The 20346-nt window shown below is 47.7% G+C and overlaps 1 pseudogene; it reads left to right on the top strand.

Moving 5' to 3' along the window:
* Positions 1-16587: 16587 nt before the first annotated feature.
* Positions 16588-17392, top strand: LOC132499083 (proteasome subunit alpha type-3-like; annotated as a pseudogene).
* Positions 17393-20346: the final 2954 nt, after the last annotated feature.

Genomic DNA, 20346 nt, shown 5'->3' with positions numbered 1-20346 from the left:
GCAGTGGTTGAGAATCCACCTGCCAATGCAGGGGACACGGGTTCGAGCTCTGGTCCGGGAAGATCCCACATGCCACGGAGCAACTAAGCCCGTGTGTCACAACTACTGAGCCTGTATTCTAGAGCCCACGAGGGCCACGAGACAGGTGGCACTGCCCTGAGCTCTCGGGGCTGCAGACACCCAGGCACCCCCCGCTGACTCCACTGGGGACGGGGGACGGGGGACGCGAGGGGGACGGGGGACGCGAGGGGGGCGGGAGAGGCAGACCCGAGGGTGTGGGGACTGAGCGAGAGAAAGGAGGGCGCGGGCCGGGATGCGGCTTCCCCACGCGGTTTGCTCGGGACACGACCAGAGACAGCGGGCGGCGCAGAGCCGGGAAGCAGCTCTCCCAGCTCCAGAGAGTCCTTTAGGGCGAAATTTGAGAGTTAGGGTCCCGCTTCCCACCCCTCGCCGCCCGTCCGCGCTCCCCGCGGTCCCGGGCTCTGGCGCCACCTCTCCATCTCTCCCGGCATCCCCATCCGTTCCCACCAGGCCTGTGGCTTTAAGGGGAATCCCTCACCCCAGACACAAAGCTTCTTTTTGTTCTCCCAGTTCCTCTTTGCCCCTCAGCCCCGCCCACGAGGACTACGACCTTGGAGGAGGCCTTGGATGTGGTCTGATTTGAGCAGGGCCAGCGGGTGCCAGGGCAGCGGGTTGGCCAGGTGCCCACTGACGGAGATCAGGAGGAAAGACAGCTCCGGACCCAGGTTAGCCCTCCAGTTAGGCTGCCCAGCTACAAACCCCAGGAGAACCACTCACTCGCTGGGTGACCCTGGGCAGGTTCCTTATGTCAGTGCCTTAGTTTCCTTGTTCCTAAAATAGGGCTAAGGATAGTGCATGCTTCTTGGGGTTGTGGTGGGAATAAATGAATCAACAGGTATAAAGCTTGTAGGACCCTGCCCAGCCCACAGTAAGCGTTATGTAAGGCTTGATATTATTACAGGTAGTTGAGCACCAGAATTCCCATGTCCTCTCCTCAGGTTCCATAATTGCCCCTGCCCTTTCCCTGTCTGGAAGGCCTGTCACAATCTGCTTATGCCTGCTGTCACCAGGAATGAGAAGGGTGGTGCACAGATGCCCTCACACACACACATCCCCACAGTCAGTCCCCTCACCCTGGCCCAGGTCCCTCTCCCCTCTCCCCACCCTAGGGAAAGCCTCAGCTCTCCTTGGGGAAGGGGAGTAAGGAGGGAGATTTTCGGGCCCCACCTGGGCTGGGTCACGGACCAGACTGTGAAAAGCTGGGAAGCTCTAAAATCTGAATCCTTGTCCCAACCAAATTACCTCCATGACCTTGAGTCAGCCACCCTCTGGGCCTGATTTTTTTTCCTGAGTGGAATAAAGATATTGCTTTTTTGAGTACACATTTATTAGGTGTAGACACTGGTCTGGCCTGCCCTACAACTTTAAGGGTTGTTGTGAGGATTACCTGAAATGATACAGGTGGAAGTGAGTCATGAAGTTCCATACAGTTCCACACATTCTACAGTCCTGGAATTATAGGAGGCCTGCCAGGTCACACAGTGCCTGACTTCCTACTCCTCCCACCTCCCAGCCATGTCAGCTCCAGGAGATTAGGGATTTTGATCTGCTTTGTCCTCAGAAATAACCCCAGCACCTAGCACAGTGCACATAATAGGTGGCCAATAAATGTTTGAATGAATGAATGTTCAAATTTGGCCTCTCAGGGTAGGAATCTTCTTTGTAGCCCTCCTGACATCTGGCTTCAGTGTGAAGACTTTAAGATAGCCTATAAGTATCTGAAAAAAAAAAAAAAAAATATATATATATATATATATATATATATATATATATAACTGAATCACTTTGCTGTATACCTGAAACTAACACAATATTGTAAATCAACTATACTTGAAATAAAAAAAAATTTTTTAAAGATAGCCTGTAAGTGACGTTAAGATAGTGCCCCCATGGTGCACTCTGATTACTAGAACATTATTTCTACTTATACTGGGCTGAAATCTACCTCCTTCCAACTTTCTAGACACAGCTCTGCCCGCTGAAGTTACACAGAACTCCCTCCTCCGTGAGATTTTATCTGTGAGTGATTATTATTCTCTTAACCTGTGTAGAGGGAGCCCCAAGCACTGTGTACAGATTTAGCTCCACTGCTGGCCTCAGCCCCACCTGCCTGGGGCTGAGCTGGGGAAGCACTGCTCTACAAAAGAACAACTCAAGGAATTTGAATGAATGGATGAATGAATGAATGGTTTTAGTGATCCTCAAGTCTTGGGAAGCTGTTTCTCCCAAAGGCCCTGATCAGAACATGATGAAGTGGCTGGTGCTGCAACAGGAGAGATTTAGGGTAAACTTCTAGGGATTCTCAGACATTGCAATGCCCTGGGCCTAAAGCACACAGAGCTCTCCCCCACCCCACCACAAGCAGCATGGTTGAGTGGGTGCCTGCCAAATTAACTGACCTTTCTCCACCACCCAACCCGTCAGGATCCGAAGACATTCATTTACACTGTTGAACTTCCTCCAGGCCCTTCCCACACATACCTGTGTTAGAGTCCTGCTTTGTGTACCCAGCTAGAGCTAAAGATTACACTCAAGGCCAGGTGAAAGGGCTTGGGAGCCCAGCGGGGGAGGGAGGGAAGAAGGGAGAGGCTTTGAAGCCTCCTAGGTTTGGGGAATGAATTACAGTCCCTTGTGGCCCATGTCCTACACCCCAAGTTAGTTCCCTTGGCCAGACGTATCGCTCCTTCCCCTCTTCTTCCAAAAGCCACTACAGTCTCTTCCAGGAAACCTTCCTCACTCTTCTCTATCCCCATCACCCTGCCCTACCCTCACTAACATCTAAAGCAGTATTTTTCAAATGGAGGGGTATGAGCAGAAGAGTTGACTAACCAGCATATAAATATATATATATATATATATATTTTTTAATTTATGTATTTATTTATTTTTGGCTGTGTTGTGTCTTCATTGCTGCACGCGGGCTTTCTCTAGTTGCGGCGAGCAGGGTCTACTCTTCCTTGCAGTACGCGGGCTTCTCATTGCACTGGCTTCTCTTGTTGCAGAGCAGGGGCTCTAGGCGCGCAGGCTTCAGTAGTTGTGGCTCGCGGGCTCTAGAGCGCAGGCTCAGTAGTTGTGGCACACAGGCTTAGTTGCTCCGCGGCATGTGGGATCTTCCCGGACCAGGGCTCGAACCCGTGTCCCCTGCATTGGCAGGCGGATTCTTAACCACTGTGCCACCAGGGAAGTCTAAATATATTTTTTAAATAAAATTAATAGAATAGGGTAGAAAACTAAATCAGACTGCATCCGATGTGGTAAGGGTGAATACTGTTATACCATTTCATGAAACTCTTGATGTATACGTGGAGAGAGACAGAGGGAGAGATCTGTTATATATATTACTGTGGATTTTAATCAAAAAAGTTTAAAAGCCACAGTGTAGAGCAGTTGGTTCTGTCATTTTGATGACATATATCTGAGTCTGGATATATGACCCGTCTGCCTTACCCATTCCTCTTCCTCCTTCTGCCTCTAGACAGTATCCAAGAGAACTTTCTGCAGTAACGGAAGTATACTATATCTGTGTTGTCCAATATTGTAGCCACTAACCACACGGGGCTACTGAACACTTGAAATATAGCTAATGTGACTGAGGAAATTATATTTTTTATTATATTTAGTTCCATTAATTTAAATTTATTTTTTTGTTTTGTTTTTTAAACAATCTGGAGTTCAGTATTTTTAGAATTTATTTATTTTTGGCTGTGTTGGGTCTTCATTGCTGTGCGCAGGCTTTCTCTAGTTGTGGCGAGCAGGGACTACTCTTCGTTGTGGTACGCGGGCTTCTCATTGCAGTGGCTTCTCCGGGTGTGGAGCACGGGCTCTAGGCACGCAGGCTTCAATAGTTGCAGCATGCGGGCTCAGTAGTTGTGGCTCGCCGGCTCCAGAGCGCAGGCTCAGTAGTCATGGCGCACGGGCTTAGTTGCTCCACAGCATATGGGATCTTCCCAGGGCTCAAACCCATGTCCCCTGCACTGGCAGGCGGATTCTTAACCACTGCACCACCAAGGAAGTCCAGCTGATCTCTGAGCTTCTCCAGGCAGTTGTGGAGGATAAACAATTTTATTCTTCTCCCATTTTCGAGATATTTCAAGAGAAGCACTCGTGTGGATATGTGATTGGAGTAAAATGCTGTGAGATGAAAAAGCCCCAAGGCCAGCTTCCCCCTCAGATTCTGCATCCATAACACACCCAAATGATCCAGTATTGCCCTCTCACTACCTTTTGAATGAATGAATGAATGAATGAATGAACAAATAAATGAGTGAATAACCTACCAAGATGGGACTCTACAGGCAGAACACTCAAGGGAAGGAGTAATAAGGAGAGCAGGGGGATCTTTTAAGCTCTTAACAGTCATCTTTCTCCCTTTGTAGCTCCTCTTTGTACAAAGAAATAGAACCCAGTGGGAGAATAGCTGAACTTCCTCAGTCTGTGGCCCCACTTCACAGCCACAGACTCTCAGGAAACCTCAAGGGCTTTCCAACAGGCCCCAACCTAAGCCATCCTAGCCAGAGGAAAATCCTGTATGTTACAAAAGCTATAGAGTGAATATTAAAGCATGGGGAATGAATACTAAGCTCATGTAAGGTAGTTGCTACCATTTTTTTAAATTTCCAGGTGCAGAAGTTACACAGTCTCCCTGAGTCATTTAAACAGCCTTTGTAATAGGAAGTGCTAAAACTATAAATCTTGCTATCATTTAGGAATGCTCAGTGCAAATGTTTATAGGCCCCAGGCACCATTTTCCACCTCTCCTTTGAAGGGCTTTGCAGTTCTCCTCTGGGGTCAAATCCTGCATTCCACACATGTTCAAGGAAGGAGGGGCAGGTTCCTACTTTGGGGATAGCTTGAACCCAGGTGGAGACCTTAGCCCTAACTGATTCAAAACAAGAAAGTGTTCAAATAAAAATTCAAGCAACAAAGTATGAGACAAGGATTCAAGAAAGGTCATGACCTAAATTCAGAACCAAGGAATGGCAGGGCAGTAAACACTATAGGAGTTCAGAGGAAAGACAGTGATCATGATTCATGCACAAGTGGAATCCAAGGGATGCTAGGGCTTGTGCACTGGGAGAGGTGTGCGTTCCAGCTGAGAGAATAATGAGAACACGGTCCCCTAGGTCAACTGTGTGCCTAGCACATAGTAGGTATTCAATAAATACATGTTCATAGTGTCCCAGAGAATCCGAGTCTGTTCTTGGCTGTAGCAATGGCAAGAGAGCATGGGCGGGCAAATGCCAGGTCTCAGGCAGTCAGTCCATCACCAGGGAGGTAACCTCGGACTGGCAGAAGCAGCAGCATACAGTGGGGCTGAGCTGAGCCAAAAGCACAGACAAAGAGGTCTTTTCCCTGCAGCTACTGTCTAGGATGTCAGCCCCCTAGCTGCCCCAAGACCTCGGGCCTAAATAAGGAGGTGACATCCTGCCTGTCGAACCTGGCTCTGCCCAGCCAGGGTCTCAAAGACCTGCTGCCCGCCTTAGCACTGCTTTGAGCCTGTCTGGCACCAGGCCCAGCCACGCTCTGCTCTGCAGAGCTCTCAGATCCTTGGGTTGGCAGGGCTAAGGGTGGCTGGACTGTGACAGCCCTGGTCAAAGCAAAGCCTTGCTGGGGTTCCCTGGAGCTGTCTCTCACGTGCCACCCACTTCCAGGCCTCTCTCACCCCTCCCCAGCCCTCCCCAGCAAGTTCTCTGGCTTGTTCAAGCTCCCACTAAGTAACGTACAATCATCCTTAAAAGGCAATATCAAGCCCTTATCTAATGATTTCAAACTCCAGAAAGCTCTGAGGACCAGAAGTATTTTTTTAGTTCCCCAGCCAGGGACCAGGGATTGAAACTGCGCCCCCTGCAGTGGAAGCACGGAATCTTAACCACTGGACCCAGAAGTTTTTTGTAATTCACTCACCTGCAAAACCTAACCTAGAAACATCTAGGTTTTATATATTCCACCTAGGAGGAATGTTTCTGCATCTCACTGCATAAATAGTAAAGTATCTGATTCCGTGATTCCAGGGGCCACCTCAAACCTCACTGGGGTTTTCCTTATACATTATATGCACTACCTTTCCTTTCTAAAATCTAAAAGATTCTGAATCCCAAGAGTCATCTGGACCTCAGGGTTGGGTTTCGGGGATTGTGGACTTGCAGCATCAGCCCAGGCTTAAATTTAGAGCGAACAGATTCCAAGCTTGAACGCCTGCTCCTTAGAGCTGGTTGCGGGACGGATCCCAGGAAGACAAGACAGGGTGGGGAGACGCGGACAGCTCAGGCAGTAACTATTTCCCAAATGGGACACAAGTGCAATGTTTCCATGCTTTAACAATCACGCAGCAGCCCAGAGGCATACCTGCTGCCCAGCAGCCATGGATGGCTTCACCCTTTCCAGCGGTCAGACCTTGAGCAACACACTCATTTCCTCACATGGGTTTCTTCATCATTTAAATGAACCCACCTTGGAGGAGCACCGGGTGGGGATGAAAGTAAATGAAACGCATAGCACACTGAAGGAACTCAGTGGGCACGGGCTACCTCGACTGTTCCTTCACCCGGTGAAGTCTTCCTTGACAGCCCTGTACTGCTAGGCCCCTGTGGGCAAGAAAACGTATAAGTTACAGGGTGAACTCAAGGAGAGATAGAAAGTGCACACCTAAGAGTGAAATTGAACTGAGAAGATCAACGTAAGATCTCAAGGGAGAGGAGAGTTTGGCCTGGAGAAAAGGAAGCTTGGGAGGCAAGAAAGGCGCCCTGGGCGGTATCAGGAGACCTGGGTTGGGTCAGGCTGACTCATTATGCAACTCTAATGTAGCTCTTTCCTCTCTGGGCCATTATCCTCACTGACAAAATGTACACCTAGCCTTCAGTCTCCTCTGAGTTCCCTTCTACTTTCTGTGATGTCAAGTATCTGAAGGCCTGTCACTTAGGAGAAGAGAAATTAGAGCTGGTCTTTGTAACTCCAGGGGAGCAAAGTGAAGGACTTGGTAAGGGGCTCTCCCACAGTCAGGGTGCCCGCCGCATCCTCACCCCAGTGAGGCAGCCTGGGGACTGAGCATTGGGCAGAGAGTCAGAGAAGGGGGCCACGGCATGAAGAAAGGCAAGTGGCCGGCCCTGGGACAAGGAGAGGGAGGAATGAAAACCCAAGGGTCTGGGATCCCAGCACGCTTGCTGAAAGTTCTCTCCCTTCCGGTAATAGCAGCTGCAAACAGCCCAGGCCCAGATTCCCAGAGACACCCCGGAAGGCAGTCCAAGAGCCCAGCCAATGCCCCCACAGAACAATCCTGGAGAGATCACTGCCTCCATTCCCTGTCTTGGGGAGACATTCTCCTAGACCCAGGATCTGCGTTCCAGTGAACAATTCTCTTCCCAGGTCTTGACTTCTGGGGGTTGGTAAGGCCTGGGTCTGGGGGTCACGAGAGAGAAAGGAGACAATCTGGGGAGCCTCTGTGACTGGACTGAGCCTCTGGGATGTACTCCCGGACCCAGTGAGCTTGCTCCAAACCATCCCCTTGCTCTTGAATTTCTTCCCTCCACTTGCTTCTCCATTCCCCACTCCCACCCGCCACCCCACCACTGAGGTCAGAGCCTGAAGAAGCCAGGTGGCACCAGTGAACTGAACCCTTCCCTGAATGGTGCCAGGTCATCTGGTCCAGAAGAGTTCGCCCTGTCCTGTGCCACCCGAGAGGCAGGGAAGCTCCATTGTGGACAGAGCCACTGGCCAAGTGTGGACCCAAGGGCTGGAGAATCCCTGGATTGGGAGATGGCGGGGGGCATGGGGGGGATGTGTGTCTCCTGGCTCCCTCAGTCCCACGCATCCTGGATCTCTGCTCCAAACATTCTTGAGCCCGCTGTGACAGTGGCAACAGCAAAGGGTAAGAAACGGGGGAGATAAGAGACCATGGGACCCTTACCTCTCTACCCTGGACAACAGTCCACACTTTGCTTCCAGAATTATCTGTAAATCCCCATCTGTCCCATCACCACTCCCTCCCCCGACAAACACCTCCATTGTTGAAAGTATAAAATCCCACCTCCCTATTCTTGCATTCCATCTCTCCTACCACCCTGTATTTGTCTCCCTACTTAACTCTCCAGTCTCCTCCTTCTCCAGACTCTTTGCTTCCTAACAATGTTTCCTCAGCTGCCTCCCGCCCACGCCTCTATAATCCCCCCTACTCTTCTGTTTCCTACATTCCACACTTACCTCAAGGCTCAACACTAATGACACCTCCTCCCTGAAGCCTTCCCCATAGCTCTGGCACCAGATCCTGGCGCCCTCTCATTAGGACCACTCATCAAGATTGTTCTTTTAGTACTTGGGGTGCCTGGCCCCATATGTTGGCTGGAATTGATTATTTGAATGAAAGGTGTATTGATCCAATGATGGCACCTGTTCTACCATCCTGGAAGAGAGAGGATAGAGAAGCCCATAGCAGGGGTCATTGACCCCCAAGCCCAAACCCAAGAGATGTTCATATTATGATTAAAGTGCGATGTCCCCCTCCAGGTTCAGAAGCACAGGCCATGTATAAGATGAGGAAGCCGTAAGGGAGGAAAAGAGACCCAAAGATGGAGGCAAGAGCTGAAGTAGGGGGCATGGAAAGCACTTGGGATGCAAAGATTCACTCCCCCCCCCCCCCCCCCGCCCCGGGAAGAGGATAAATTGCAGGGACTAAAGGGGGCAGAAACTAGTTCCTGGGAAAGAATGTGTTATTCATCCTAGAAGAAAGAAAATGGAAGTTTCCTGGAGGGGAGGGGTTGCTGATCTTATCTGACGTTTACATTCCAGAGGGTCCCTGCTGCTTCTTCTCATCTTAATTAGAAAATACCTGAGGATCCCTGCTAAGTGCTGGGAGAAAGGAATTCAGGCGCCTCCCCTGACCCCCACCCCAGCCCTGCTCCCTTCATCTCTGGCCTCCAGGCTTGCTGTGTGGATTTCTGTTTCTTCGTCTACATTGGGCGGATCCTTTAAGCTAGATTCCTTGAGAGATAATATGAGAGGGTCTGGGAACTGTCAGGACTCCACTCCTGCAGAAAAAAAAAAAAAATCAGTGCATCCCCAACATCGCCCTTCCCCACTACCGTGGAATGGGGTGCTGGCACTTCACCCATTCATTTATCTGGCCGTCCATTCAAAGTCATTTATTACGGTCTCCTATATAGGTGCCAGACACAATGCTGGGGTTCAGACAGTTAGTCTCTGTCATCGATAAAACCTATAATCCAGCTATAAACATGCTGTGAGTGGGTGGAGACCACGTTTGTCTTCCAGATGTCCCAGAAGCAGTGACATCTGAGCTGGTCTTTGAAGGATCCATACAAGGTGGCAAGGCAGCGTGGTAAGGCTCGGAAGCGCATTGCAGGCAGAGGGAATAGCATAAGCCAAAGTCTGGACCCCATCCCTTCCCGCACGTCATTAGCTGACCTTCCTCTCTCTCTTCCGTCAGATTTCTTTCTCACTCTGCTAGGTCCTTCCATTGGCATTCAAATATTGTTGTCCACCTTAAGACAAGCTCCCTGGACCACTGACCCAGCAGCCCCTTCCCTAGCTCTCTGCTCCTTTCCACAGGCTCTCCCCTCCCTTGCCCCCGCTCACTCCTCAGCCCACTCCAGGCTGGCCAGGGCTCCCATTGCCCCATGGCAGCTGTACTAGCCTAGGTTCCCAGAGATACCACATTGTTAAAATCAGTTGACACTTGACATTCCTTCTATTCCTTGACCTCTTAGCTTTCAGCAGCTGAATATGAACACTCCCTCCTTCTTGGAACACTCTCCTTCCCTCTTCTCCTTGACACCTCACTCCAGGTTTTCCTCCAGGTGTAGCTCCTCAGCCTCTTTCCTCAGCTCACCCCCTTTATCTGCTCTATAAACGTTGACATTCCTCTGCTTTTATTCCATGTACTATTTCCTTGAGTAATCTCACCCATTGCCATGGCTTTAACTCCATCTTCTGTAGACCAAAGGCTCCCAATTTTAGATGTCCAACCCAGATCTTCCTTCCGAGCTCCTGATTAGCCTATGGAAATTTCTACCTAATGCTTCCTTTTGTTTTTGTTATTGCTGTTGTTTCTTTTTGTTTTTGGCCATACCGCGAGGCATAGGGGATCTTCTCTGACCAGGGATCAAACCCGTGCCCCCTGCACTGGAAGCATGGAGTCCTAACCCCTGGACCACTGTGGAAGTCCCTGATGCCTCCTTTTAGATGTCTCTTAGGCATCTCAGATTTAACCTGTTTAAAACTGAAAACTGAACTATTGATCTTAACCGCCACCGGTTCCTTCTTAATTATTGCTCATCTTAGTAAATGACACTCCATCCATCCAATTGCTCACGCCTAAAACCTGAGAATCATATTCAACCTTTCCTTCTCTCTTACCCCATCCCTCTGCAGCTAATGAATTACTAAGTCTACCTCCAAAATAAATCCAAACCTGTACCCTTCTCTTCATCTATACATGGTGTCCAGGCTGCAGCCATCTCTCCTCTGTACTACAATATCTCCCTAACAGTAGGCCTTCTCGTGGCTGCCTATGACCCCTTAGCTTTCCTCCACACACCATCCAGTATGGTCTTCTTTAAAAATAACTCTCATCATATCCGTCACCTACTTGGAATCCTTCAATGGTCTCAGAAACATGCAAACTACATGGTCAGTCCCCTGACTCTTTCCAGCCCCATCTTTTCCAGTCTCACCCATGTTCACCAGCCTTCAGCGACCCTGGGCTTCACCCAGTTCTTCTAACCAGGCACACTCTTCCAGCCCAAGGACCTGGGAGTGTGGTCCTCTCCGCCAGTCACACCCCCACCTACGCACACACGTTGTCCCTCACTTAGCTCCCTCCTACCTCATGCTCAAAAGATCTCTCAGGCTCTGGCTTCCTTCCCAGGCTCTGGCTAAATGGTCTGGTACCCAGAAGGCACTCAGTGAACATGGGGAAGGAAGGGAAGACACAGGGAGGGAAGGAAGAGGCATGGTGGGTGAGTGAGGCTCACAGCAAGGTGTATGTGGGAGCAGGGGAGGGCTGAGGGCAGTGTTTAGACAGGTCCTTTGAACTGCCTTTGAGCATTTAGTTTCTTTTCTTTTCTTTCTTTTTTTATAAATTTATTTATTTTTTATTTTTGACTGCGCTGGGTCTTCATTGCTGCACGTGGGCTTTCCCTAGTTGCAGGGAGCAGGGGCCACTCTTCGTTGCAGTGCACGGGCTTCTCATTGCAGTGGCTTCTCTTGTTGTGGAGCATGGGCTCTAGGCGCACGGGCTTCAGTAGTTGTGGCTCGCTGACTCTAGAGCACAGGCTCAGTAGTTGTGGCGCCCAGGCTTAGTTGCTCCGCGGCATGTGGGATCTTTCCAGACCAGGGCTCGAACCCATGTCCCCTGCATTGGCAGGCGGGCTCTTAACCACTGCGCCACCAGGGAAGTCCGAGCATTTAGTTTCAAATCTGCACCTGTTTGAATTATTCTGTTTTTTCCCTGGCACTTCACTGTTACAATGATCCGTTTTATCAAATGGCAGCTGATGGCATTGTGCACCGGGGACTCCAGCAGGCCCTGCGGAAGCAGCACCCTCTTAACCTTCCTCTGCCCCCTGGTGGCCTTCCAGGAGCAGACGGCTGTTCCCGCCTAACCCGGGACTACCGTGCTGTGCTCTGATTCTCTGCCTTATAGCACCACCATCTGGCCAAAGCTGCTGATAGTCGGTTTCTCCACCCGCATTCACCTCCAATTTCTTTTCAACCTTCCCACTGGGCAGAGTTCATAGAATCATGGCCTCTTGGAGTGCAAACGACCTCAGTGGACAAAGTCCCATCCAGACATTCATCTATGCTTGAAGTTCATTCTGGAGGGCCATGCTAGAGGTGAGGACAGAGTGACAAATGACCATAGTCCAGCAGTCAAGGAACTGGCAATATGCATGGCAGGTGTGAGGGTCCAACCCCTGATTATCTCCTTTGTGCCTAAGCTATCCCAGGTTTCCTGGTCCTGCCCTCCATCTGCGCCCCCCCCACCCAACACACACACACACACACACACACACACACACACACACACACACATAAACACCTCTCACCCTCCTTCACCCTGGGTGGAAAGTCATCAGCCTCCTACGAGGTTCTCTTCTGGGTTAGCTCAGTCCTATTAACCTATTAACACAATCTTTGACCCTGTCCACTTGACTCTCACCACACTTTAACAAATAATTGTGGGGACTTCCCTGGTGGTCCAGTGACTAAGACTCTGCACTCCCAATGCAGGGGGCCTGGGTTTGATCCCTGGTCAGGGAACTAGATCCCACATGCCACAACTATAAAAAGATCCTGCCTGCCTCAACAAAGATCCCGAGTGCTGGCAGCTAAGACCTGGTGCAGCCAAAGAAATAAATAAATGTGGGTTTTCCTTATTACCTAAGCAAGATGTGTTCACTGTAGAAAATGAGAAATCACAGATGAGCAGAAATAAGAAAAATTTTAAACCGCCAGACTACCTCCACCTAGCCATTGTTAATTATAACCATTGTTAATACCTTGATGTGTGGCCTTCAAGATCTTTTGTTTTTGTTTCACAAAAGTGAGATTGGATTGTACCCACTGTTTCGTAATCTCCTCTTTACACATCATATAGATAATGGGATTTTCTTTCCCTGTCAAACAAATATTATTTTCAAGGATTGAACAGTATCCCCTCAATGAATGGATACAGCATAATTTTTTTAACCATTCCCCTAGTTTTGGATATTTACATTGCTTTTCATTTTTTACTATCACAAACTGAATTGCAACAAACATCTCTCTGGTCATTTAAAAAATAATTTTGCATTGTAAGTGCTCCTGTGGGTGGCATGCTTACCATGTTAAACTGTGAGGACCCCACAGAGAGAACAGCCCCGCACCTTTTTCCCTCATGCAGAGCCACACTTGCAGTCATTGCGGTCCATCCCCTTCTCTCCTCCTGTAAGCACAGGGGCCAGTAGACTCACTTCTCATCTAAATCCCTCCTGCTTCTGGTCTCAACTTCTCCAGGGCTCCCTTGTTTCTTACTTTTCTTACCTAGGACATAAATCAGTACGCATCTATGAATTAGTTTAAAAGTAAGGTGGTATTTTTACCATGGCATAGTGGAAAGAGCTTTGAAATCAGCCCAGACCTCAGTCTGAGTTGCTTATTACTCATGGGTGTCACAGGGTGTCAGCCCATGCCACAGAAGGGTATGTCTCAGGAAGGAAAACTGACAGTGAACGCCTCTAGGCAGGGCACACCCTCCACGGTCTTCCATGGACTGCACAGTGCTATGTGACTTACACCAATTCACATATGTGCCTCTGAACCCTGCAGCATTTGAATTTGAATTTGAGACCTGGGAAGATACTATCTCATTTGATCTTTAACAAGGACATTGTAAGAAGGGCAGGGCTGTGGGAGTAGTCCACCTTGAGTTAGGCAACAAGGGGGATCGTTGTCAGCAGAGAATTTAAAAACAATAAAACTGACTAAAAGTCTGTTTTTATTATCTTCATGCGTAGACAATTCTTTTTTTTTTTTTGGCCTCACAGTGTGAGGCATGCGGGATCTTAGTTCCCCAACCAGGGATCAAGCCTGCTCCCCCGGCAGTGGAAGTGCAGATTGTTAACCACTGGACCGCTGGGGAAGTCCCATGCATAAACAATTCTAAACAAGGTCAGTGAGGGAATTCCCTGGCGGTCCAGTGGTTAGGACTCGGCACTCTCACTGCCGGGGCCCTGGGTTCCATCCCTGGTCCAAGAACTAAGAACCTGCAAGCCGAGTGGCGTGGCCAAAAAATGAAAAATAAATAGGGTCAATGATAAAATATTCCATAAGGAAATCTTTTGTTGGTCTAAGTGCTAAACAATTGCCGTGATGACTGTTGAGTTTTGAAAATAAATGTGTAAGCTTCAAATGAACACACTTTCATTACTTATCTTTCAATGAACATGGTATTCTCTATGCAGTGGATACCCAGTGTTTTCAACAATAATACCTGTTCATTTGGTGAGAAGTTTGTAACAGTTCAGAATTGTCCAAGCCCTTGCCCAGCCAGCCTTTGTGATAATACACCTTCCAGGGTTTAAACAGCAGATGGGAAATAGACAACGACCACACACGGTGATTATAAAGAAATAGCCCTTGGTTAACTCCAACTCTGCCACTCTATGAGGACATTTCCAACTTTTACTTGTATTTAAGATTAAAAATAATGACTGCAAACTGCAAGGTATGATATTTTTGCTTGGTAAGTATAAACTTCAGGTCATACATGAAATGTTACACTGAATTTGAATAATAATAATATTTTTAGGGCTTCCCTGGTGGCGCAGTGGTTGAGAGTCCGCCTGCCGATGCAGGGGACACGGGTTCGTGCCCCGGACCGGGAAGATCCCATATGCTGCAGAGCGGCTAGGCCCGTCAGCCATGGCCGCTGAGCCTGCACGTCCGAAGCCTGTGCTCTGCAACGGGAGAGGCCACAACAGTGAGAGGCCCGGTACCACAAAAAAAAAAAAAAAAAGAATCCGCCTGCCAATGCAGGGGACACGAGTTCGAGCCGCGGTCCAGGAAGATCCCACATGCCGTGGAGCAACTAAGCCCGTGCACCACAACTACTGAGCCTGCACTCTGGAGCCCACGAGCCACAACTACTGAGCCCGCGTGCCACAACTGCTGAAGCCCGCGGGCCTAGAGCCCGTGCTCCACAACAAGAGAAGCCATGGCGATGAGAAGCCCGCGCACCGCAACGAAGAGTAGCCCCTGCTCACCGCAACTAGAGAAAGCCTGCATGCAGCAACGAAGACCCAATGCAGCCAAAAATAAGTAAATAAAATAAATAAATTTTTTTTAAAAAGAGAAAACAAACTTGTTAAGGGCTTTTAAGTAGCTCACAGATTTCTAAGAGGGCCAGTGAGACATGCTCCATGGCTAAATATCCAGGGGAAAGGCCCAACCGGGGCAGCTGTAGAGAAAACACCATTGCTACTGCTGTTCAGCATTGATAGAGGTCCAGGCTGAATGATAGAAGCTCTGTTACTCCAGTCCTTTAATAGCCAGACTCTTCTACTGCCTCGCATGCCGGAAGACCAGTCCTTTCCAGAGTGGCCATCTCCTCCCTCTGCTAAATAGTCATTCAAAAAAATAATAATAAAATAAATTTTAAAATAAAATAAAATTGGCTTCTGCCCAGTAGAAAAGATGATTTCAAATTTTAGTACACATAGAATATTAACCAGTTTTGAACATATTAGCAACTTCATTTCAGCATTCCTGATTGCCTATAAATGTCTGCTCTTCAGATTCTCCTTCCAGTTGGTTTTAACAAATTGCAGGTTTTTCTCTTTAATTATTGAGTTAAGTAAAATCTTTGATATGTGTTCACTTCATGTTTGTGTGAGTCATGATTTTACCTTTTTGAAAATTATCCTACAACACAGCTTCCTCAACTGTAAAATGGTAATAATCATAGAACTTCCCCATAGGGTTGTTGGGCAGATCAAATTAGATCAAATATATAGATATATTGGGTTGGCCAAAAAGTTCATTTGGGTTTTTCATGTTACAGAAAAGCCCGAATGAACTTTTTGGCCACCCCAATATTAGCAAAGTACCAAGCTCATAATAAATGCTTAATAAATATTAGCTGCTTTAATGTTGTTACTATTATTATTATTCAAAAGAGTTATCATTTAGTTGCCAAATCACACAAAACAGCAGCAAAGGGTTTAAGTACATCATTAAGCTCTAAACTGTGTGGCAAAGGTTATTAATCCTGGTGTTCAAAACAGGTTAATGGAGTCTGGAGTCATCCAGGAAGGCTTCTTGGAGGAGCAGTGGTCTAACCAGTCCTTGAAGGATGGGCAAGACTTGGAGAAGGAAAGAGAAGGTGGAGGAGATTGTCCCAGGGAAGGCAAGGCAAGGTCAATGTGGAAAAGAGTATAACTCGACCAGGATCTGTGACAGGTTCATCCCTAGCTCCTTCTGCTGTTGCATTTACCTTTGGTTTGTCTGTTAGAGAATATTTCACTATTCATTTCTCCACTGACATACCATAAAAACATTAATCAGCTGAATTATATTCTTATCAATACCTCTCAAGAGCACACAATTAACTACAGATTTGTAAACTCCTCAGGGGCAGGGATCAGGCCTTTAGCTGTTTCTCAAACACACTTCAGCATTAAAAAGTTTGAACTGGTAAGTGAGAAGGAAAAGAAGAAGAACTTGGGCCTGCTGCTGTCAAACAAGCCCGTCCTGATGAGCAACCCGACTGCTCTCTTGCCTAAGTCCAGAGTTGGGTTTGAGTTTGAAACACTACATGGCAAATCTCTAGCCAAAGCCCTCACCTGCCCCTCCTTTGATTAACAATCTCTAACTCAGGAAGTGGAACTATGGCATCTTTGGTGTCAGAGGTTGGATCTGGGTAAGAAAAAGCCCACCCACACTCCTCAAGCAGAAAGAGAACAGGGTGAGGGGGATCTCTTTACACCCTGAAGCCCTAGGTTTCCCAGTGGTTTTAGCACGATGAGCTCAATCGGCACCAGGTATGACCTGTCAGCCTCTACATTCTCTCCTGATGGAAGAGTTTTTCAAGTTGAGTATGCTATGAAGGCTGGGGAAAATAGTAGTACAGCTACTGGAATCAGATGTAAAGATGGCATTGTCTTTGGGGTAGAAAAATTAGTCCTTTCTAAACTTTATGAAGAAGGTCCTAACAAACGACTTTTTAATGTTGATCGGCATGTCTGAATGGCAGTAGCAGGTTTGTTGGCAGATGCTCGTTCTTTAGCACACATTGCAAGAGAAGAGGCTTCCAACTTTAGATCTAACTTTGGATATAACCTTCCACTAAAACATCTTGCAGACAGAGTGGCCATGTATGTACATGCCTATACACTCTACAGTGCTGTTAGACCTTTTGGCTGCAGTTTCTTGTTAGGGTCTTACAGTGTGATGATGGTGCACAACTCTACATGATTGACTCATCGGGTGTTTCATATGGTTATTGGGGCTGTGCCATTGGCAAAGCCAGGCAAGCTGCGAAGACAGAAATTGAAAAGCTTCAGATGAAAGAAATGACCTGCCGTGATGTTGTTAAAGAAGTTGCAAAAATAATTTACATAGTACACGATGAAGTTAAGGATAAAGCTTTTGAACTAGAGCTCAGTTGGGTTGGTGAAATAACTAACGGAAGACATGAAATTGTTCCAAAAGATATAAGGAAAGAGGCAGAGAAATATGCCAAGGAATCTTTGAAGGAAGAAGACAAATCAGATGATGATAACATGTAACATTTACTTCATTTACTTCTATTTAACTATTTAGCCCTTTGGATTATTACATACCCACTGACCAACTTTCATTAAATATTTGTCTTGTAAAAAAAAAAAAGAACAGGGTACAAGACCTTGGAGGAGAGAAAAAATAAATGTGTAAAATACGTCCTGGGGTTTATAATCTAATTAGGAGGATAAAATCAACCAAGTACACAACTAATAGGAAACCAGGCCAAGAAGTTTTGGGACGATGTCCCAAGAGTGGGTAAGTCTTCTCCTATGAGACTGAGAAGGTGCAAGCTATTCTAAGTGAAGAGAATCGTGAGTAACAGTGGGAAAGCCCAGCGTCTGCTCTGGGCAAGGCAGAAGTTGGGGGCGACGTAAAGCTGGAGAAGCCAGCTGAAGGCAGATTATGAAATGCTTTCAGTGCTAGGGAGTAGTGCCTTGGAAAGAAACAGGATGTGTATTAGTCAGAGTTCTCCAGAGAAAATGGAACCAATAGGATACACAGGGATAAATATAAGAGGAGGTTTATGATAGGAATTGGCTCACATGATTATGGAGGTTGAGAAGTCCCATGATTTGCTCCGTACAAGCTGGAGAACCAGGAAAGCTGGTAGTGTAATTCAGTCGGAGTCCAAAGGCCTGAGAACCAGAAGCACAGATGTCTGAGGTCAGGAGAAGATGGATGTCTCGACACAAGCAGAGAGAGCAGATTCATCCTTCCTCTGCCTTTTTATTCCACTCAGGTCTTCAGTGGATTGAACGATGCCCACCAGCGCCATTGGTGGAGGTTATCTCTACTCAGTCTACCAATTCAAATGCTAATCTCTTCCAGAGATACCCTCACAGAAACACCAAGAAATGATGTTTTACCAGCTCTCTGGTCATCCCTTAGCCCAGTCAAGTTGACACATAAAATTAACCAACACAAAGCCCAGGTTTAGGAAGATTCATCCAGGCAGCTTGTGCTGGGTAGAGTCAGACAATTCCTGAAGCAGTCCAGAGGGGAAAGGACAGTCACAGCTAGGGCAGAAGTGGTGGAGAGAGAGCAGAAGGCAAAGATGGGAGAGGTGGGTAACCCACCCCTATTACACTCTCCCTCGCTCACCAAGTTCCAGCCAAAATGGTCTCCTTGTTGGACTTCAAACATGCCAGGCATGCCTCCACACAGTGTCTTTGCCTTTGCAACAGTCTTCCCCGGAAGTATGTAAGTCTCATTCCTTCACTTCTACTCAAGTCCCCTTGACCACCAAATATAAAATAGCACCCTTTCCCCATCATGGCACTCCCTAGTTCTGTTACCTTGCTTTATTTTTCTCCACAGTCTTTATCACCATCTGACCTACTATATATTTGTTTATTTTCTGCCCATTCCCAATAGTGTGCAAGCTCCATGAGGGCACAGATCTTTTTAGTTCACCATCATAACCTCAGTGCCTAGAATAGGGTGCACAGTATGAATACTCAATAAATAACTGCATTGGTTTTAGATGGGTAGGTTAATGTGACATCAACGGTTTGAGACTGTGACATGGAACACAGTAGTACCTTTAACAGAGATAGGAAAGTTGGGATAGAAAAATGTTTGTTCAACATGGAACATGTTGAATTTGAGATATATGAGATTAATTGAAAACTCAGGACTAGTCCAGAGCAAACCTGCAGGGAAGTGGAAGGCAGAATCCAAATCTCCAAAGAGTTAAAAAAAAAAGGTGAGAGGAAAACACTTGAAAGGAGGAGCAGGATGGAGAGTCAGGTACAAAGGGCACAACCATAGATGGTCAAGGCCATAAATGGGAAAGTAAATCACTAGGTCAGAAGCCATAAAGAAACATTCAGGTTGAATATGAAATATGTCAGGAAAAGGTGATTGGGGTCAAGGCCATGAGAAAGAACCATTAGGCCTTTTACAGGCTGCATTTATCCATGCTAGCTATAGGGAGCCAGGTAGGACACATGGCTTAGCACTCAAGAGCTGCCCTCCACAAGTTAGACCAGGGCGAGAAACCCAGAGTTGGAGACATCTACTGAGTTCATCAGGAGCTGTGATACAAAGATCTGGTCTCTGCCCCATCTGAACAGGAGTGACAACAGAAGCTTTGGGAACTGATGAGTCACTAAGGAAGAAAATGCAGAGCTTGAGTTGCAACTAGTGGCCCCAGGGTTAAACTGACCCCCAGGAATGTTTTTTTGATTTTTTTGTTTTTTTTGCTTTTTTTTTGCGTACGCGGGCCTCTCACTGTTGTGGCCTCTCCTGTTGCAGAGCACAGGCTCCGGACGCGCAGGCCCAGCGGCCATGGCTCACGGGCCCAGCCGCTCCGCGGCATGTGGGATCTTCTCGGACCGGGGCACAAACCCACGTCCCCTGCATCGGCAGGCGGACTCTCAACCACTGCACCACCAGGGAAGCCCACGCAGGAATGTTTTATTTGGGCTACACAGGTTTTATTTTTCAAATTAACATCTACTTTTTTAAAAAAATTTACTTAATTTATTTATTTGGCTGTGCCGGGTCTTAGTTGCAGCCGTCAGCCTCCTTGGTTGTGTCTTGCGGGCTCCTTAGTTGTGGCTCACGGGCTCCTTAGGTGTGGCACGTGAACTCTTAGTTGTGGCATGCATGTGGGATCTAGTTCCCTGACCAGGGATCAAACCCTGGCCCCCTGCATTGGGAGTGCAGAGTCTTAACCACTGTGCCATCAGGGAAGTCCCTAACGTCTACTTTTTTTTCTTTTTTTTTTTTTAGCTGCATTGGGTCTTCATTGCTGCGCACAGGCTTTCTCTAGTTGCGGTGAGCAGGGGCTACACTTCATAGCTGTGTGCGGACTTCTCATTGCGGTGGCTTCTCTTGTTGCAGAGCATGGGCTCTAGGCGCATGGGCTTCAGTAGTTGTGGCTCACGGGCTCAGTAGTTGTGGCTCACAGGATCTAGAGCACAGGCTCAGTAGCTGTGGCACACGGGCTTGGTTGCTCCACGGCATGTGGGACTTCCCAGACCAGGG

Source organism: Mesoplodon densirostris, chromosome 11, assembly GCF_025265405.1.
Source record: "Mesoplodon densirostris isolate mMesDen1 chromosome 11, mMesDen1 primary haplotype, whole genome shotgun sequence".
NCBI lineage: Eukaryota > Metazoa > Chordata > Mammalia > Artiodactyla > Ziphiidae > Mesoplodon > Mesoplodon densirostris.
The sequence above is the reverse complement of the archived record's forward strand: the minus strand, read 5'-3'. Positions and strand labels throughout refer to the sequence as shown.